The sequence below is a fragment of the Ictalurus furcatus genome, chromosome 20 (assembly GCF_023375685.1).
Source record: "Ictalurus furcatus strain D&B chromosome 20, Billie_1.0, whole genome shotgun sequence".
NCBI classification, from domain to species: Eukaryota; Metazoa; Chordata; class Actinopteri; order Siluriformes; family Ictaluridae; genus Ictalurus; species Ictalurus furcatus.
This window is the reverse complement of record NC_071274.1, coordinates 3,726,426-3,744,128: the sequence shown is the minus strand read 5'-3', so window position 1 is coordinate 3,744,128 and position 17,703 is coordinate 3,726,426. Positions and strand designations below refer to the sequence as shown.

The following is a 17,703-nucleotide window of genomic DNA, read 5'->3' as shown; positions in this document are numbered from 1 at the left end:
CCAAAGACACGCGTTATATGCTGATTGGCTTTTCCAAATTGTCCGTAGTGTGCGATCACGCCTTGTGATGGGTTGGCACCCAGTCCAGAGTGTCCCCTGCCCCGTGCCCTGAGTTCCCTAGGACAGGCTCCAGGCTCCCCTGAGACCCTGTGTAGGATAATCGGTAAGGCAAATGTATGCATAGATAATTCCACACCTTCTGATTGGAAAATTCAATCAAGCTATGGTATATAAAGTATAAATAATGTCCAGTTTATGGACAGAAAAGTACCTTGTATACGTCTGAAATATGAATCGGACAGTGTCCGGGTGTGTGTTTGGGATATACACAGCTATTTAGTGTCTAATAAATGTTTGCGGTTTATCAGGTATTCGATGTATGTCATAAAAGCGCCAGCTCAGTGTAGCATATAAAATGAGTCTATCGTGAATAATTGGGATCATGTGCCATTACTATGGATAATTAAAAAATAAAAAAAAAAGTCCACAGCAGGATTCATTTTTGTGCTTATTTTCTGGCAAAAATCAGTTAATTACACAATTAGCGAAGAAAGAGCCTTATTTGAACCAATTAGCAGATTAATCAACAGAGCCAAAATGTAATGAAAGGCTGGTGATTAACTCTGTGTAGTAACAGTAGTGTATTGTAGCTAGGGGAGCTGGAATTCAGGTTGAAATATTTCCCAGTTCCAAGTGCTTATTTATGGATGGTTCACATAACACACCTAGAACAAATCTCATTATATATACACCTGTTCGGAATATTCTAGTGCAATTCCTGAGCAAAAAATGCATTCGATGTCAAATGAATGCGCTGTAATGATGTTCGTGAAAAAAGGTCAACGGAGTCATGTTTGCGATTCCGTATTTAACATCCAACGATTTTTAACCGTTTCTGTTCGACTCTGTTGGAGCACAGTGTTATCGAGCTGTTCGCTGGTAAAGTTATGAAGGTTTGTTGCAAGAAGGAGGAACGGAAAAGTAGATCAAAGCGTCGTTTGTCCTGAACGTTTTATTTTATATATCATTTTCATTCAACACTATCGGTAACACTTTACAGTAACAGTGCATGAATAATCATGCACTAATAGCTGAATTAATACTTCCTTAAATATGAATTAATGATGAGTTGGGGCATGTACTAATCACGGACTATTGAAGCGCAGACCTTATCTACGACATGAGTCGAATTATGAAACCTTAAGTACATGTTTGTTCTATTCGTTGTGTATTAATTAACACGTAGGGGTCAATTAAGTCAAACATGCTCTGTAAGAAAGAATATGCATTAAACTAACAAACATGGACTAACATGTACTTAAGATGGTCGTTATTCACATATAAGCTGCACACATGAATTCACAAGACTTACGTCGTAGACGTAGACGGTAGATCCACCAATCGCACCAGCACATAACATTTGTCAATATAACTATACAGACCACGTCGTAATTTTATTTTGTATATTCCTAACCCCCCGCCCCCACCTGAAATTAATTCCTTTCTGCGCCACTAGAAATGACTATACTTCACCCACCTGAGAGTTGGATAAATCGTCTGCCAAATAAAAGAAATATAAAACAGCTAAAAGCTTATAAGGTAATTATGTGAAGCGGGAAAATTAAATTGTGACTTGCGGTAATAAAGATGTGGCAGAGCGAAAAAATATCATAATATAACATTAATCGAATTCTACTGTATCTTATAAATGATGGTGATGGAGATTCATGGATTAATATTCTCTCAGTAGTGAGTGATTTCCTGTAATATCCAGCATTATTGTTATGCTTTATAAGCTAAAAAAAAATCAAGGAGATTTAAATAAATGTGACTCAAGCATGTGAAACACTTTGACAGCAAGACATAGTGTATACTGGATTTATGATATACAGTGGATGTATAGCAACAATTAACAATCTTAACAGCGGTGTCGTTACTGATATATTCGTTGTTGAGGATGTGTCTTGCCACATGATATGAGAAAAGCTTCATTCTGAGGGTTCGGTTGGTCTTCACATCAAACATCAGAATTAGGACGTCTCAATGATTGATTGATTGATTGATTGGTGGTATTGGTGTTGGTGCCAAACTGGGTGGTTTAATTAAGTATTTCTGGAAACTTCTGATCTCCTGGGATTTTTGTGCACAAAAAGTTTCTAGAGTTTACACAGAATGGTCTGAAAAACAAAAGAAGCATCCAGTGAGCAGCAGTTCTGCAGGTAGAAACACCTTGTTGATGAGGGGAGAATGGTCAGACTGGTCCAAGCTCTCAGAAAGGCTACGGTAACTCAAATAACTGCTCTTTACAGCCATGGTGAGCAGAAAAGCAAGTCAGAATGCAGGCTATACGCCACACCATACGTCGAACCTTGAGGTGGATGAGCGGTATGTTAACGGTAACATGATCCATGGCATAATCTACTATATCTTTAGGAAACCCACACTAATCTTAACCTTTGTAACTTTCCATATCCAGTCACATGACCATGTTGGACAGACCATGTTCTGGATGGAGTCATCGTTCTCACTCTAGAGGCTTGTAAGTCTCAGTGAGGAACGGTATGTGAAGTGTCGAATGAGATGGTGGTATTCGAAGAAGAAGTTTCTGATCTAACTGTCCAAAAATGGTCCGTTCCAGTCAGGTCATGTGATGAGTCCATGTATACTCCAGGGCGACATTTGAAGAAATAAACAGCTGGAGCGCTTTAATAGCTCCAGGAATAGCAAACATGCCATGAGAGGATCTGAGAAACTACAGGAATTTGTTCGGAAAGCTTTAGATCGTCAGTGGCTTTACTCGTGAATCGTAGTAGTTCACTTTTAAACAAAGTTCTGCTAGTCTTAAAACAACAATAGCGGGATGGTGTTTTTCTGCTCGCGTATCGTGAACGTATTTCAAGCCTCTTAATCCGTCTCTGTTTATAAACGTTTGATGTCCACGGATGAAAGTAGAGCGTTGTCAAGTAGGGATTGTCCTTTGATGCATTTGTGAGAGAAATGTCTAGTCGAAAGGAATGTCTAGAAAGTGCGATATTATTTCTGTGGGATAATTACAAGCACTGAGAGAGTAGGACCTCCAGAATTGTGTATTTTATGGAGAATTCCCCCGGAAGGATTTATGTCATTTTCGACCTCCGTACATTTGAACAACAAAGTAGGGAGAAAAAAAAAACACGGACATCTAACAAGCTCGAACGCTAACTCAGCTAACTTTCCTTGTCTAAAACAGCACACAGTCTAGTCACAGTTTTGGATTTAACACGCAAATGTGTTTGTATGTTGATTTACCTAAAACAGATATTAACATAGGGCGCACGGTGGCTTAGTGGTTAGCACGTCCGCCTCACACCTCTTCACCCCCTGCAGGGTTGGGGGTTCGATTCCCCCCGTGGCCCTGTGTGTGTGGAGTTTGCATGTTTCTCCCCGTGCTGCAGGGGTTTCCTCCGGGTACTCCGGTTTCCTCCCCCAGTCCAAAGACATGGATTTACATGGTAGGCTGATTGGCATGTCCAAAGTGTCCGTAGTGTGTGAGTGTGTGTGATGGAGCTGTGATGGATTGGCACCCTGTCCAGGGTGTACCCCGCCTTGTGCCCCATGCTCCCTGGGATAGGCTCCAGGGAGCCTATCCAGTGACCCTGACCCTGAAAAAGGATAAGCGGTATAGAAGATGGATGGATGGATATTAGTATATACAGCATAACTCATTTAAAAGTTTTCTTTTTTAAAGTAAAGAAGTTTTTACTGTTGATGCTCTGAGTAGCCATGTTGATTTAACATCACTCACTGAATTCGGGGTTGAGGAGACCGTATCGAGCTCCTGAGTAGGAATTCCGAGTTGAGGGGCGTATTCTTATGCTTATTCATTCTTACGTATTCGTACATATTCTTGGCTTAAAGAATTTGATTTATCAACTTAAAAATTTTGAGGTAATTAGTTTCCTTAAATTTTTTGAGTTAAATGAACTATCCAGTTTTACAGTGTAGTTTTTTTTTCTATAATCGGAGGTCAAGTTACGATCGTCAGTTGAACGCAGCATTATTTAACTTTGATGAAAGGAGTCTCCAGTGTCAGAGAGGTAAAGCTTTAACCTGCACGTTACGGTGTCATCGAACCGTTTTGCGGACGTTCCATAACATTTAATGGAACTATAAATTGATTGAAAGTAGCTTTAAAAAATAAATAAATAAATAAATAAATAAATAACAACAACAATAAATTAAAAGTGCAAACTTTGTTACTTGATGTTATAGAAAAATAATAAACTTCAAGGTCATCACAGTAATTCTGCTTGACAATATATATTGAATTTGGACCTTTTTATTTATTTATTTATTTATTTACACATACAGTATTATAATTGACTTTATTCTAAATGAAAATAAATTTTTCCTGCATATTAAGACATTTCCATAAAAAGAACACCCACTGTAAAAAAAAAAGAAAGAAAAAAAGATGTTTCTGTGTCTTGATTCTCTCCAGTGTATCTGTTTTAGAGTCTTATTACACATTTATTACATATTAAATATATTTTTTTTCTCTCTCTCAAAACCCTTTTCTCGATTTTTCAAAGTTTAACAAAACAACAAACATTTTTAAAAATAAATGAAGGAGTTCTTCGATCAAAATTTTTATTTTTTTTTTCACCAGCTGTGTTTGCATGCTCCATTCCTCCTTACCTCTCACGGCCTTTTCCCTCATCTCTCTCCCTCTCTCTCTCTCTCTCTCTCTTTCTCTATCTCTCTCTCTCTCTGTCTCTTCCTGGTGGGATGGTTGAGGGGTGGAGCCTTGGCTGTGAGTGGCGGGAGGGACTCCGACGCAGAGCCACAGGCAGGAGTGTGTATGGTGTGTGCATGTGTGTTTCACAGAGGGAACGACCGCACTAGAGAGAGAAACAGAGAGGTTTTGTGTGTGTGTGTGTATGGGAGAGTATAGGTCTCTAGATGGGGAGAACGTTCGGAGTGTGACACATACCACTCACACACACACACACACACACACACACACACACACACACACACACACTGCTGGTCAGAACAATGAGCCTCTCAGCTCCAGCAACTCTGCCCATCCCGTCCGCCTGTGTCTGAACACACGCTCTCTCTCTCACACTCTCTCTCTCTCTCACACACACACACACGCACACACACATACACACACACACACACACACGCTCATCCCGTTCGCTCACACATGCTGCTCAGTGATGTGAGGTAAGACTCTTTCTGTCTGTCTGAGGAATGTGAGGAATATGGTTTAAGTGTATGTGTGTGTGTGTATGCATGTGTGTATATTCCATGCATAAATGAGACATATCAGACCATGTGTGATCTCTGTGTGTGTGTGTGTGTGTGTGTGTGTGTGTGTAACCATTTCTATTCATGGCACTCAATTCACACTGCATTCTCTCTAGGGAGGGAAAAGAGTCACACACTGTTAGGACTGTGTTGTAATTGGCATGCTTGGTCTAGACAGCTCACACACACCCACACTCTCGCACACACACACACACACACACACACTCCCACATACACATACAGATACCCGGTTGCAAGAGCTGAAGTTTCGCAGGAACTCCGTTCTCTCCAAACACACACTCGGAAAGGTGAAGCTCTGCCGCCTGCCGTGGATAAATTACATGTGACATGTTTAGCTGGGCTGCCTTTTATGGCGCACGCTCTATCTCAGCACGGTAGAGTCCAGAGAGAGAGAGAGAGAGAGAGAGAGAGAGAGCAGTAGAGAGGCAGTGTGAGAGAGGAGTGTGAAGCGTTCACTTGCTCCCTTTGCAGCAGTCAGTGGAGTCCGTACTGGAGCGGAGTAAGTACTTGCTCTTGTTGTGTGTTGGGAAGCTCTGTGTGTGTGTATATATATTTATATATGTGTGTGTGTATATGTATATATATATATATATGTGTGTGTGTGTGTGTCTGTGTATGTATGTGTGTGTGGGAGGGGGTTTGTTGATGCAGGGAACTGCGCATATGCTCTGCTCGTAGCTCTGCAGCAGAAGGTTTGATTGATAATTTGTCAACTTCAGCATTCGAAATCAGTGTTCGTCGCAGAGTGTTTACAACTGGAAAACTGTTTGGGGTCCACGTTAGCTCGTTCACGTTGTGTGTCCTTGGACGTGCGGTTATGATGACCCGACTCCAGATGTTTATACTGGAGCTGCCCTCAGGAAATGATTAAACCCTCTGAGTTCCTACTGCCGTCTGCACCAGTCTGGCTGAAATTTGTGTGTGTTGTGGTGTGGTGTGGTGTGAGATCTGAGCCCCGCTCCATATACCTCGCACTCCGTGACCGCATGAAGGATGGAGATCACTTCGTAATAAAGAGGATAACGTTCGGGAAACTTGGACCTTTTTTCATATTTGTGGTTATTGAGTTGTTCTCATGTGACATGTCGGTCAAACGTTCCATGGTTATCGTAGAGCTAGCAATGAGTGCAAGATGTACGGAGAGCCGTGAGTCTGAGACAGCGGCGTGATTGGGGACAGCGAGACGATGTAAAGCGAGACACGATGAGTCCCGGGTTAGGACGGCGAGAACGTTATCGAAGTGTCCGAAGTCGAAGCTGACTTTATCCGGTTTATCCGAAACACGTTGCTGTCTATGTTCTCGTGTCAGGATTGTGGAATTCAGGAACATCCATTCTGTCTCTTCAGCGAAGAGAAGAGTTCGCTCTGGAATGCAGATGAGTGAGTGTGTGTGTGTGTAAGGGGGAGCGTTCATTAGAGTGTGAGGGTTAAACGACTCCTTTGCGGGTGGCACGTGGAGTCTGTAATTTGGAGAGATTATGGTGTCAGGGAGGCATTCCGAGACACACACACACACACACATATACACACACACACACACACAACAGTCAGCCCTGCCAAAAGTCCTGACAGATGACATCATCAGGCAGTTCAGAATTCGTATATTATTTACTCCTATGCTTCATCATCTTCTTGTCTTTCTTTTTTTTTTATTCTTGTCCTGGTCATAATGAATTACCACACCACATGATCGGGTTCCTGCTTTCTAGAAGCTTCTCTCCACCGATCTATCATTAAGATAAAGTTCCTACATGAGAAAATGTCTCTATCGCACGCTGTACACGTCTCTCAACTGCCACCCCTTACCCCTCACCAACTCCATCCCCCCCCCCCCCCACCACCACCACCACCAACACCACCACCGCCGCCACCACCTTCCCCTACCCAGTAAAGCTAACGGAGCACATTTCACATGAGCTGCATCATCAGTCCACTTCTCCCCAGTGACACACTGGAGTCAGTGTGTGCTGCCTCGGTCCGTCCGTTTCAGTTATGAGTAGGGGCTTTGTCCGCGTGTGGACACGCACGCATACACGCCACCAACACAGACAGAGCACAAAATGAAATCACACACTCCTCCTTACAGCTAAAAGAGGAGGTAGTCTTGCCTTTGTATAAAGAGACAGTTCCTGCTTTGTGAACGCAGCTCATGCAGTAGTCCCCGTTTACAGTGTGTGTGTGTGTGTGTGTGTGTGTGAGTGTGTGTGTGTGAGTGAGTGTCTCCCATCATGTGGGTGGGTCTTGTGACTTGTGATGCATGTGAAACAGTGCCATGTACTGCACCATAGGTGTCCCAAAGAAAGAAAGAAAGATTATTATAGCTATTATAGTTGTTGTTCCCTCACTTTCTGTTGAAGTGAATAAGTAAATAAGACAAGAAAAATTCTTGTAGCTTGTTGTAGCTGAGAAACCAAAAAACGCAAAGTAGCAGAAAACTTACTGTTTGATATTTGACTGGTACAAAGCACTGATATTAGAGACTACTGTCTATCCGTGTTACTCTACGAAGGTCACGGGGAGCCTGGAGCCTATCCCAGAGGACTTGGGGCACAAGGCGGGGTACACCGTGGACAGGGTGCCAACCCATCGCAGGGCACAATCACACACACACTCACACACTATGGGCAATTTAAGAGAAACCCCTGAAGCATGGGGCGAACATGCAAACTCGCACGCATACAGGGTAGATGTGGGAATCGAACCCCTGACCCCGGAGGTGCGAGTCAAATGTGCTTAAACTTAAGCCCCTTGAGACTCTTTCCATAAATTTTCAATACAAAAAATTTCACCAAATTTTTTATTTTTTAAAATATTGGGTACTCCGGTTTCCTCCCCCAGTCCAAAGACATGCATGGTAGGCTGATTGGCATGTCTAAAGTGTCCGTAGTGTATGAATGGGTGTGTGAGTGTGTATGTGTTTGTGCCCTGCGAGGGACTGGCACCCTGTCCAGGGTGTACCCCGCCTTGTGCCCAATGCTCCCTGGGATAGTCTCCAGGTTTCCCCGTGACCCTGAAAAGGATTAAGCGGTATACAAGATGGATGGATGGATGGAAATCTTTCAAATCTGTTTATTATTAGGCCACAATAAAAATGAGCAAAACACTTGCAGGTTTTAAAGTTCATTTAACTTGAAATCAAATGCAGTGGTACATGCGTTTCATGAGATCCGCATCAAATGGCCTATTTATCAAATTTAAAATCAGTAAAGACTCTCAAACAGTTTTCCAATCGCATCGCAATCACTAACGTTGACCACCATGCTAAACCCGGATCAGTTTTGCCTCATTATAATCCCTGTTAACGCAGATATTAATCATTGTTAAAAGCAGAAGGAACAGCTGATCTGAAGACAGTGGTGTAACGTGTCCATGCTGAGCTCAAAGGGTGGATCAGGTCACTTACACACACTGCCACACTCAATTAGCCATTTTGCTGCCACTTCTAAATAAGCATTCTCACTTCCACTTCATTAGAGCAGACGGCCATCTCAGTGTGGGAGCTCGGCTCACATTGTGCAGTGGGCGTTCAGCACAAACACGCCCTCGCACACTCGCATGCACCCAGCCTACACACTGAGAGCTGAACACGCACAAATATACCAATTACAGGGGAGAAAATCGGCACAAACACCCACACGCAATCCAAACACCATAAACGAAGAGTGCAGGAATATCGCAAATAAATAGATCAATAAACGCAGTCTGTCTTACTCGTCTATTTTAAGTCTAAACCCGTGCAGATGAGGACGACCTTTTGCACGCCATACACACAGAAGGACTCGGACACTCCAGATAAGCTAAATATGCTAAAAATTATCCTTACGTTCATATTTCTACGTCCGCGTTTTATTTTCACCGAGAGTCCCTCTTGAGAGATTTCAGCTCCGAGTTGATTTCGAGTCAAACGTGATCTCATGAGAAATATAAACCAACTGATTTCATCTGTATTAAATGACGTTATAAGAAAATGTACGCATGCTAATCCCAACTCTAAAACCCTAATCATAACCTTCCTAACTTTTTCAATAAGAATTTGCAATCGTGAGATCAACAGCCCACTGAAGCTGAGTTTTTCAGTGTGTATAAGGAAATAAGGGCAGATTTGAGGAGAATAGATAGAAAGGATTGACGTCTTGAAACCTAGTGGTGCCACCTCACAGCTCCAGGGTCCCTGGTTCAATCCTGAGGTCAAGTTATTGTCTGGGTGTAACTTCACATGTTTTCCCCATGTCCACGGTGGGTTTCCTCAGGGTTCTCTGGTTTCCTCCTATCTCCCAAAAACCATTCTCGTAGGTGGAATTGATGTGCTAAATTGCCCCAAGGTGTGATCAATCTTTACCAATAAACCACTATCTTATTATTATTGCGAGTGGTTTACCTACAGATCTTTTTTTTTTCTTTTTGGCCTGTTGTTGTTGTTGTTGTTGTTGTTTGTTTTTTGTTAATGTTATAGCCTTATTACATACTCAGTGATGTGCTTTATTGCAGATTATGTCGTATTCACAGGTGCAGTCTGGCTGGTAAATCTCATTAGCATAGGTTTGCTTGAATTTGTGGCTTGACAGATTGAATCTGTGTCCAATTTGCAAACTTGTCTCGTAAAACTAAAAGCGCGAATTAAAATGGCCACAACATTTCTCTGTTCATACATCCAAAGGGATATTTATATTAAGAGTAAATACAGCTGCATTTAGTTTCATTCAAAGTGTGTCCTACGTGTAAGAACGCTAAAAAGGTAACGCTTAATATATATAACAGTGGTGCTAAATAGTGCTACATAAGACTTATGACAACTAACAAACATGCATAACCATGTTCGGCAGACTGAAGTGGTATAAATTTGTGTTATGACTGTCATGACTGTGACCATTTATAACCTTTTTATGTAAAGTTATGACAACTTCATGACACGACATGACACTGAGTCAACTATATTTTCTCAGCCCCTATATTAGCAGGAGTTTGGTTGTGAGTTTGGCTTGACACTACTAACATTATTCGAAGTGCACTGCAGTACAAAGCCAGTTGTTAAGATTGTGGAATATGAGTGTCATAAAGTGTCATAAGACAAACTTAGTTGATATGACATCAAATTTGACAAACCCAGTCATAAGACTCATGACAACTAACAAACATGCATAACCCTGTATGAAGGCTTATTACAACAAATGTCAGCTGTCATTAAGATTCTATCTTTGTATCAATCTTTATATGCCTATAAGTGACATAGATTTGTGTCGACGTAACATGTTATAAGGACTGTCATGAAAACGGACTTTGCGTATATCAAAGTCACAAAATGTTTATAATGTGACCATTTTAAATACTTATGACAGAGTTACGGATCGTTTTTGCCCCTTATAGAGAATTGAGTTTGCTTTGACCATTTATAACCTTTTTATGTAAAGTTATGACAACTTCATGCCATGACACTGAGTCAACTATATTTTCTCAGCCCCTATATTAGCAGGAGTTTGGTTGTGAGTTTGGCTTGACACCATTTGACACCAGTGGCCTGACAGTGGGGCAGTGGTGGCTTAGTGGTTGGGGCTCTGAGTTACTGCTCGGAAGGTACGGGGTTCAAGCCCCAGCACTGCCAAGCTGCCACTGTTGGGCCCTTGAGCAAGGCCCTTAACCCTCTCTGCTCCAGGGGTGCCGTATCATGGCTGACCCTGCGCTCTGACCCCAGCTTCTGGTGTCTACTGTATGTATAAAGAAATTTGACAACCCCAGTCATTATGGTGGCTGATGGCAGTTGTAATAAGCAATCTGTTGTCATGAATGATTTACGCAGGTCTTATGTAGCGCTATGAACACTTCCCTTCAGTAATGTGTTACCAGTAAAGGACACCTTGCGTTTAAAATTATTGCTCAGATCTGCATCGATGCACTTACAGCAGAGATTGTAACCTTTCATATGTCATTGAGACAATGACATACAGGATGACCCCAGTGCTGTCGGTTGGCTAGCTTTTGCTGCATCATGCTTCCTGTTTGCCCTTCAAATGTTGCGTCGTTGCTTTTCTCATTATGTGTAAGACGAGACCAGATTCTAGCTTCATGTCTAACGAGTAATCGCGTCTCGCTCTACAGCTGCATTCACTTGAAGATTAGATGTTACTTATGGATTACAAAGCACTCTTACTAATCAGCCTTCTCCATTTTACAATCCTTTCTAAGACCCAGTGTTCTGACACATGATACCTTTTGCAATAGATATAACCAAAAGACTTTAGATCACCGTCATCATCAACCTGGCTGTCTCAGCATATTTCTAACACTCGGCATCCGCCAGATTCCGATGAACACAGTGAAAAACGACACGAGAAGTAAGAACACTTTCACGGACAAGGATTACTGCCTTTCCAATTGAATACCTTGCCAGGGAAATGGAGACACTCTAAATCTGCTTCACCTTATAGCGTTTGTTCATTTAGTGCCGAAAACTGAGGTACAAATCGAACTTCTGCACACAGCTGTGTGCAGACTTGCTAATCATTGACTTTATGATTATATTCCTATTCATTTTGCACACCTGATGCACTGCTTGTGCCATCTGGGCTCTCACTGTGAAGCTTTCGTGATGGTAACGACCTTGCAGAGGGGTTTTTGTGGCACCTGCAGATCGAAACCCCATCCCATCCGTAAGGAATGAAGCCATTTTCTTTGTGTTCTTTCCACTTGGGAAAATGCATAGTCATATGCAAAACTATCACGATGAGGTATTTTGGCTAATCCTGATCTCATGAGAAATGCATGGGGAGGATTTGAGAAGAAAAAAAAAAAAAAAGTGTGGTTGGATTTCATTCAATTCCACCTGAATAAGATCACAAGCAAAAGGTATGAATGCTAACCCTGTCTGTGAGCCCATATATAAGTTCAAAACACATTAACAAACCAAAATGACAGGATTTCAACTTTTAGCATATTCCTTGCTGCTAATCTAGGCTAGCTAGCTAACATGAGCTAGCATGAGAGGATTTCTGAGGTATTTCAATTTATATATATCTCAGATGTTCATAATGCTCACCAATAATGCTAGTTATCTAACTGACATGAGCTAGCTAAACAGGATTTCTAAGAGGTTTTAATGTCATATGTATTAGCTGTATCATATTTCATGCTAAAGCTAGCTAGCTAGATCACTGACAGCTTTTCCAAAAGGATTTTGAGTCACAATGTTTATACTCACTGCTAACGATTGTAGCATATTTCTTTCTGTTAACGCAAGCTAGTTAGTTAGCATGAGCTAATCTGACAAGATTTCTGAGAGGATTTAAAGTCATATTCCTTCATTCTGTCATACTTCTTGCATAAGCGTGGCAGGATTTCTAAGGGGATGTTAAGTCGAGAAAGAGGATTTTTTATTTATTTTTTTTAAAGAAAGAGGATTTCATGAATGTTCAGAATCTTCATTGCTAATGCTAGCAAGCTTTCTAACATAATAAAATATATTACACATGAAATATATTATAGATAATATATAAATATGCATAATAGATCAATTAAAATCCTGAAAGGATTTTAATTTATATATTACAAGTGGTCATAATGCTTATTTAAATATGCTAGTTATCTAGCTAAAATGAGCTAACCTGACAGGATTTTTAAGATGATTTAAAGTCATATCCATAAATGTTTACAGTATCTTCCTAATACAAGTGAGGTAACCTGGCAGGATTTCTGAGAGGATGTTATCACAGCTTTTTTTAAATAATTATTTATTTATGCCTGTTATTCAGTGACTACAATGATTCCCCCCCCCCCCATTCTATGTAAACACTTTGAGTGTTTAGAAAAGCGCTTTATAAATGTAACTGTAACTAAATTATTCAACTTGAAACAAGATTTATACAAGAATGAGGAATGTAAACATTATCTTCACTACTAATGCTAGCTAGTTAATGAGCTAACTACAGGATATAAGCTGTGCGAAAAGTACTTTTTGAGTGTGATTGTAAAACTTTTGAGAGATGGCTGTCTCGTCCTGTTCAGTCTGCTCATATGGACAGATTACTGGGACACGGCGTACCTTCAGTTGGCAGTGGCAGGATGATTTATGAATAACAAATACATTCCAGGACTTTCTGAACACAACGTAACTCAGGGAATGATACAGGGGCTGAGCTTTACTAAAGTAAGTTCTCAGATTTATGAAACACTACTAGGATCAAAGAAAAGAAAGATGCCAGGATGTGTTATTAAGACGTTATTACTATTTATTACAGTCATTAAAATAGACCTTGCACTGTGCATGATTCATACAAAAATAAAACGATTCACAGATTGAGTTGTGATGGAAGGTGAAAAGGACGAGGAGGGGAAATTGAAATTGCACCATCCTCGTTCCAATCCCATCTTCAATCTTCCATCCTCACTTGTTTTGTATCTGCTTTCTTTGTTCTGATCCGTCTCCTTCTACTCCTCTATCTGATTCAGTTCATCTGATGGTCTCTGGCTCATTCTGTCTTCCCTTTGTTACTCTTCAATTCTCCTCCACATCCCACCTCTTTCCTCACTTTTTTTTTTTTTTTTTTACTGTCGCAGAAGTAAGCGGCACTTTGTAATTCGAGGCCAGGAGAGCGTGTGCTTTAACCTGCTGCAATCTCTGACCTCTGACTCGTTTGCACTCACTGACTCATCACTGCAGGACATTCGATCCTGCCTGGCAAGGCAGCTGGCATCATTTAATGCCCATCACTGGTCCAGAAATAGTTTAGCTCACACAACACGGTCTCATGATTGTACGTTAATAAGAACTCTAATTTAAATATACGCAAATAATTACGGTTAATAATGAGGCACAGGATTAATGGTTGTAGTTATTGCTTTGGACGAACTCAGAAATTTTCGATGTAAAACCCTACAGCGGAGTGGTTCTCTATCAGAGAAGGTTCCAAGTAAAACTCCTTTAAAAAGCTAAGGAATGCTTATATGGGCATGCTGTTATATGAAAATAATGAATGACGGGGGGGTGTAATACCACATCTTATTATTTTATTAAGCCAACCGTTACGGTTTTCATTTATTAAAGAATGACACATTGTACTTTTATCCATTAATTGTTACATTTACTGTTGTGGAACATCCACAAAACAAGTTAGATCCTTTTATCACTTAGGTTATGACAGCTATAAACAGTCATTCCTTCACCAGGGTTCAGGTGGTGTTGGCAGCTCAGCGGATAAAACATTGGATTTCTGATTGGAAAGTTGTCAGTTCAAATCCCAGCACTGCCACTGCTGGGGCCTTAACACTTGGCTGTATAAATGAGATAAATGTAAGGCAGTCTGTATAAGGGCGTCTGCCAAATTCCGTAAATGTAATGTAAATGCTACAAAGCACTCACACTGGACACTCCTTCCATAAATGTTAAACCAACAGTTCCATTTTTCCAACTTTTCCTACAGCAAATTAGAGTGTCTACTATACAAGTCCCTATGTTAGTTGTTACTATAGAAAGGTAACACATAACAGCAAACGTACATTAATATGAAATATGCAACTGGAAATACTGTCAGAGCTGCTGTTAGAGAAAATTAATCAACACTTCCCGACTAATCATAACTGAGTATTCAACAGCACTGTGCTGTTATAAGAATGCTCCACTATCCAAAGAACCTCGTTTTGCATGCGATGGTCAAACGAGTCAAATTTGTGAACTACAAATGGTACGAATTTGAATGCTTTACTGCCTTTCCACTTAGCCAGGTAGCCTTGACTTCGTTAGCTCCTGTATACAAAGGAGACTATTAACTTTCTCTAGTGACTCATATGAAAAGGTGAGGTGACTTAATATGTCTTAAAGGAAGCACTGATTAGATTTCATCCTTTTGGACTGGCAACTGTTGAACGATAGAGAAATGGAAATTTGCTATGGCTAAAATGGTGAAGAAAAAAAAATATTTGTAAAATAAATACATAAATTAATAAATAAATAAAAGCTCAAATGAAATGTGGTGTGATATGACGTTGCTACTGCCAAGAGTCCATCCAAACCACCAGAAATCTGATCACAGAGCAGCGGGTGAGCTCATTTCTATGAGAGGTTTCAGAAAAACGCTTTTTTTTTGTTGTTGATCCAGTAGATTTTACAATTCATCCAGATAATCTATGATTAAAGCATCTATGGGAAAATATGCTTTTGTTTATATCCTGGAGGAATGATTAAGGACAAGCTCGAGTTCTCCAGCTTGTTTTGCTCAGCATGAAATGAGTCCTCCTAGTTTCTTAGCTTTCCAAAAAAACCAAAAAAAAAAAAAAAAAAAAAAAAGCCCTCAACGGTAATAAAACATAAAGCCATGGATCATCCATGAGACGAGAGCTGGATGGGGGGTGGGGGTGAAATGCAACAGTACAGTAGTTGAGGTTTTCTTGTGATAATTATTTGGACCAGATCGTTTCTTTTTTGATTAGTTGCAGTTGGGTTTGTTTGCATTCCAAAGGTCAGTCGTTGTGGTTGGAACAGCAGCTTGGCTTCTGCTTGCCTAAGAGTCATTTGAGGTGAAAAGATGGCGGCAGGCAGAGCGCTGCCATCCGTCTCCTCTGATCCTTCATCTTTCTCCCTTTCTTCCCCCCCCCCCCCCCCCCCCCAACTGTCTTTCTTTCTGGCAGTGGCAGACGGAGGTGTGAGTGCTACATAAATGCATTTATTTGCCGTTTTCTTTGCGTGTGGCGTAGGGATTCAAAGAGAACAAGTAGTATAAGGGGGCGGATGGAGTCATGTTTCCACGAATGCCACACTTCAGTCTGTTTTTGCTCATATATAGCATGGAATTCTGGGAAAAGGCTGACGTTCGATTCAAAATTGCAACAGTAGAAAAGTTAGCTCTGTTGTCTAAGTCTATGGTGAGAAAAAAATAAATAATTAAATAAAAACACAAAGAATCATAGTTCAAATGTAGTCTTAAGAAATAAATTAAAATGCACACTTACCCCCTAATAGGTGCAACATCTGCCCTTATTCACGTGAGGTGACAGGCAGGCCACGTCAAGTTAAATAAGGGTAACAATAATCAGTAACTAACTCAACAAGAGTTTAAATAGACAAACTAATCAGAACTGTGCACAGAACAGGTGAACACAATCAGCCAACAAACCAATGACAAGAATAGAACATGACCACATGGTGTTCATTGCTATCGGAACCATGAGGTAAAGGAGGGAAGCATGAGATGTAAACTGTTACAGAAAATCAATCAATCAATCAAGCATCTGACCAATCAGATCTGAGAATTTAACAGTGCCATGGGATCATTTTGGGATGGGATCACTCCTCTGAACATATGGACTTTACAACCTTGAATTCAGATCAAACCTGCGTTCGATTTGTGCAACTGGCAGTAGAAAATCAACATGCTAAAGCAACTCGGAGGTTCCCTCAAAGGCCCTGAGTTAAACAAATGAAGAGAATGAAATCAGATGTCACAAAGTTTGCTGCGTTTATTACAGTTTAAAAGGGTTAATCTTCTCCATCCTTCTTGAAGAATGTGACTTGGCCGAGGTGAAACGGCCCATGTGATTTGCACACTATCAATTATAGGCCTTTAACAAATGAAACCAGATGCCTGTTGACTGTGTGTGTGTGTGTGTGTGCGTGTGCGCGCGTGTGTTTGTGTGTGTGTCTGTTTTATGTGTCTCATGACTGGCGTTTAGAACACCCTGAAGTAAACAGTGTTTTGTGTGCGCGCGCGTCTGCACGCGCGCGCGCGTGTGTGTGTGTGAAAGAAGAGACTCATGCTGCCTTGCATGCAACAAGAGCACCGTTGGTGGGTTTGCAAACCAGACAACACCTAGTAAACATAATAAATGCTAATGAATGTTTATTTTTCAAAATTTGGAAGAAGATTTTAAGGCATTCAATGATCTGTGACTCACTGTTCTTTGAATGTACAATTAACACCAGTTATATCTCGCCGATTGGTTACATTAAACACAATATCAAATCAGAACTGCTCTTAAGTGGGAAATTGTGCAAATCTGTGTATCAATTTGTGGATCCTGGTTTTGAGTGGCCCACTTTAAAAAGCATACAAATTGCATGTTAAACACCTGCAGATGTGTTGAACACGTTGCTATTGAAATAAAGTGCTAGAGTGAGTGAACGTGTAATGCTGTTTTCACGTGATCTGCCTTTATTAGTCATTCCCATGCACAGAGTGGGACGGGGTGCTATAATATCTCTACGCCTTTGGCCATATGGAATGATCTCATTCATAATTCATTTGCATTCAGACTCTTATTGATGACCCGTTAAATTCAGACATTTTATTAATGTGCCTTTTTTTTCAGTGCCTCTTATTAATGTTCCTTGTCAACACACTATAATTTTGTTGCTTCTCAGCTGGGGTTTCTGAAATATCCGCTCTGAATCTTAATCAGCTTCAG

At 40.8% G+C, this 17,703-nt stretch overlaps 1 protein-coding gene across 18 annotated transcripts in view; it reads left to right on the top strand.

Moving 5' to 3' along the window:
- LOC128624196 (muscleblind-like protein 1) overlaps window positions 1-17,703 on the top strand; it is a 115,719-nt gene that overhangs the window by 11,090 nt on the left and 86,926 nt on the right. For 7 of the 18 annotated variants that reach the window (XR_008388733.1, XR_008388732.1, XM_053651647.1 and 4 more), the window contains exon 1: window positions 5,412-5,815. The exons of 1 other annotated variant lie outside the window; for it this stretch is intronic. The gene's annotated coding sequence lies outside the window, so the exon portion shown is untranslated. Of the gene's footprint in view, window positions 1-4,634; window positions 5,212-5,411; window positions 5,816-17,703 lie in introns of those variants that run through there. 10 more of the 18 variants (XM_053651650.1, XM_053651649.1, XM_053651652.1 and 7 more) reach the window with 8 other exon arrangements.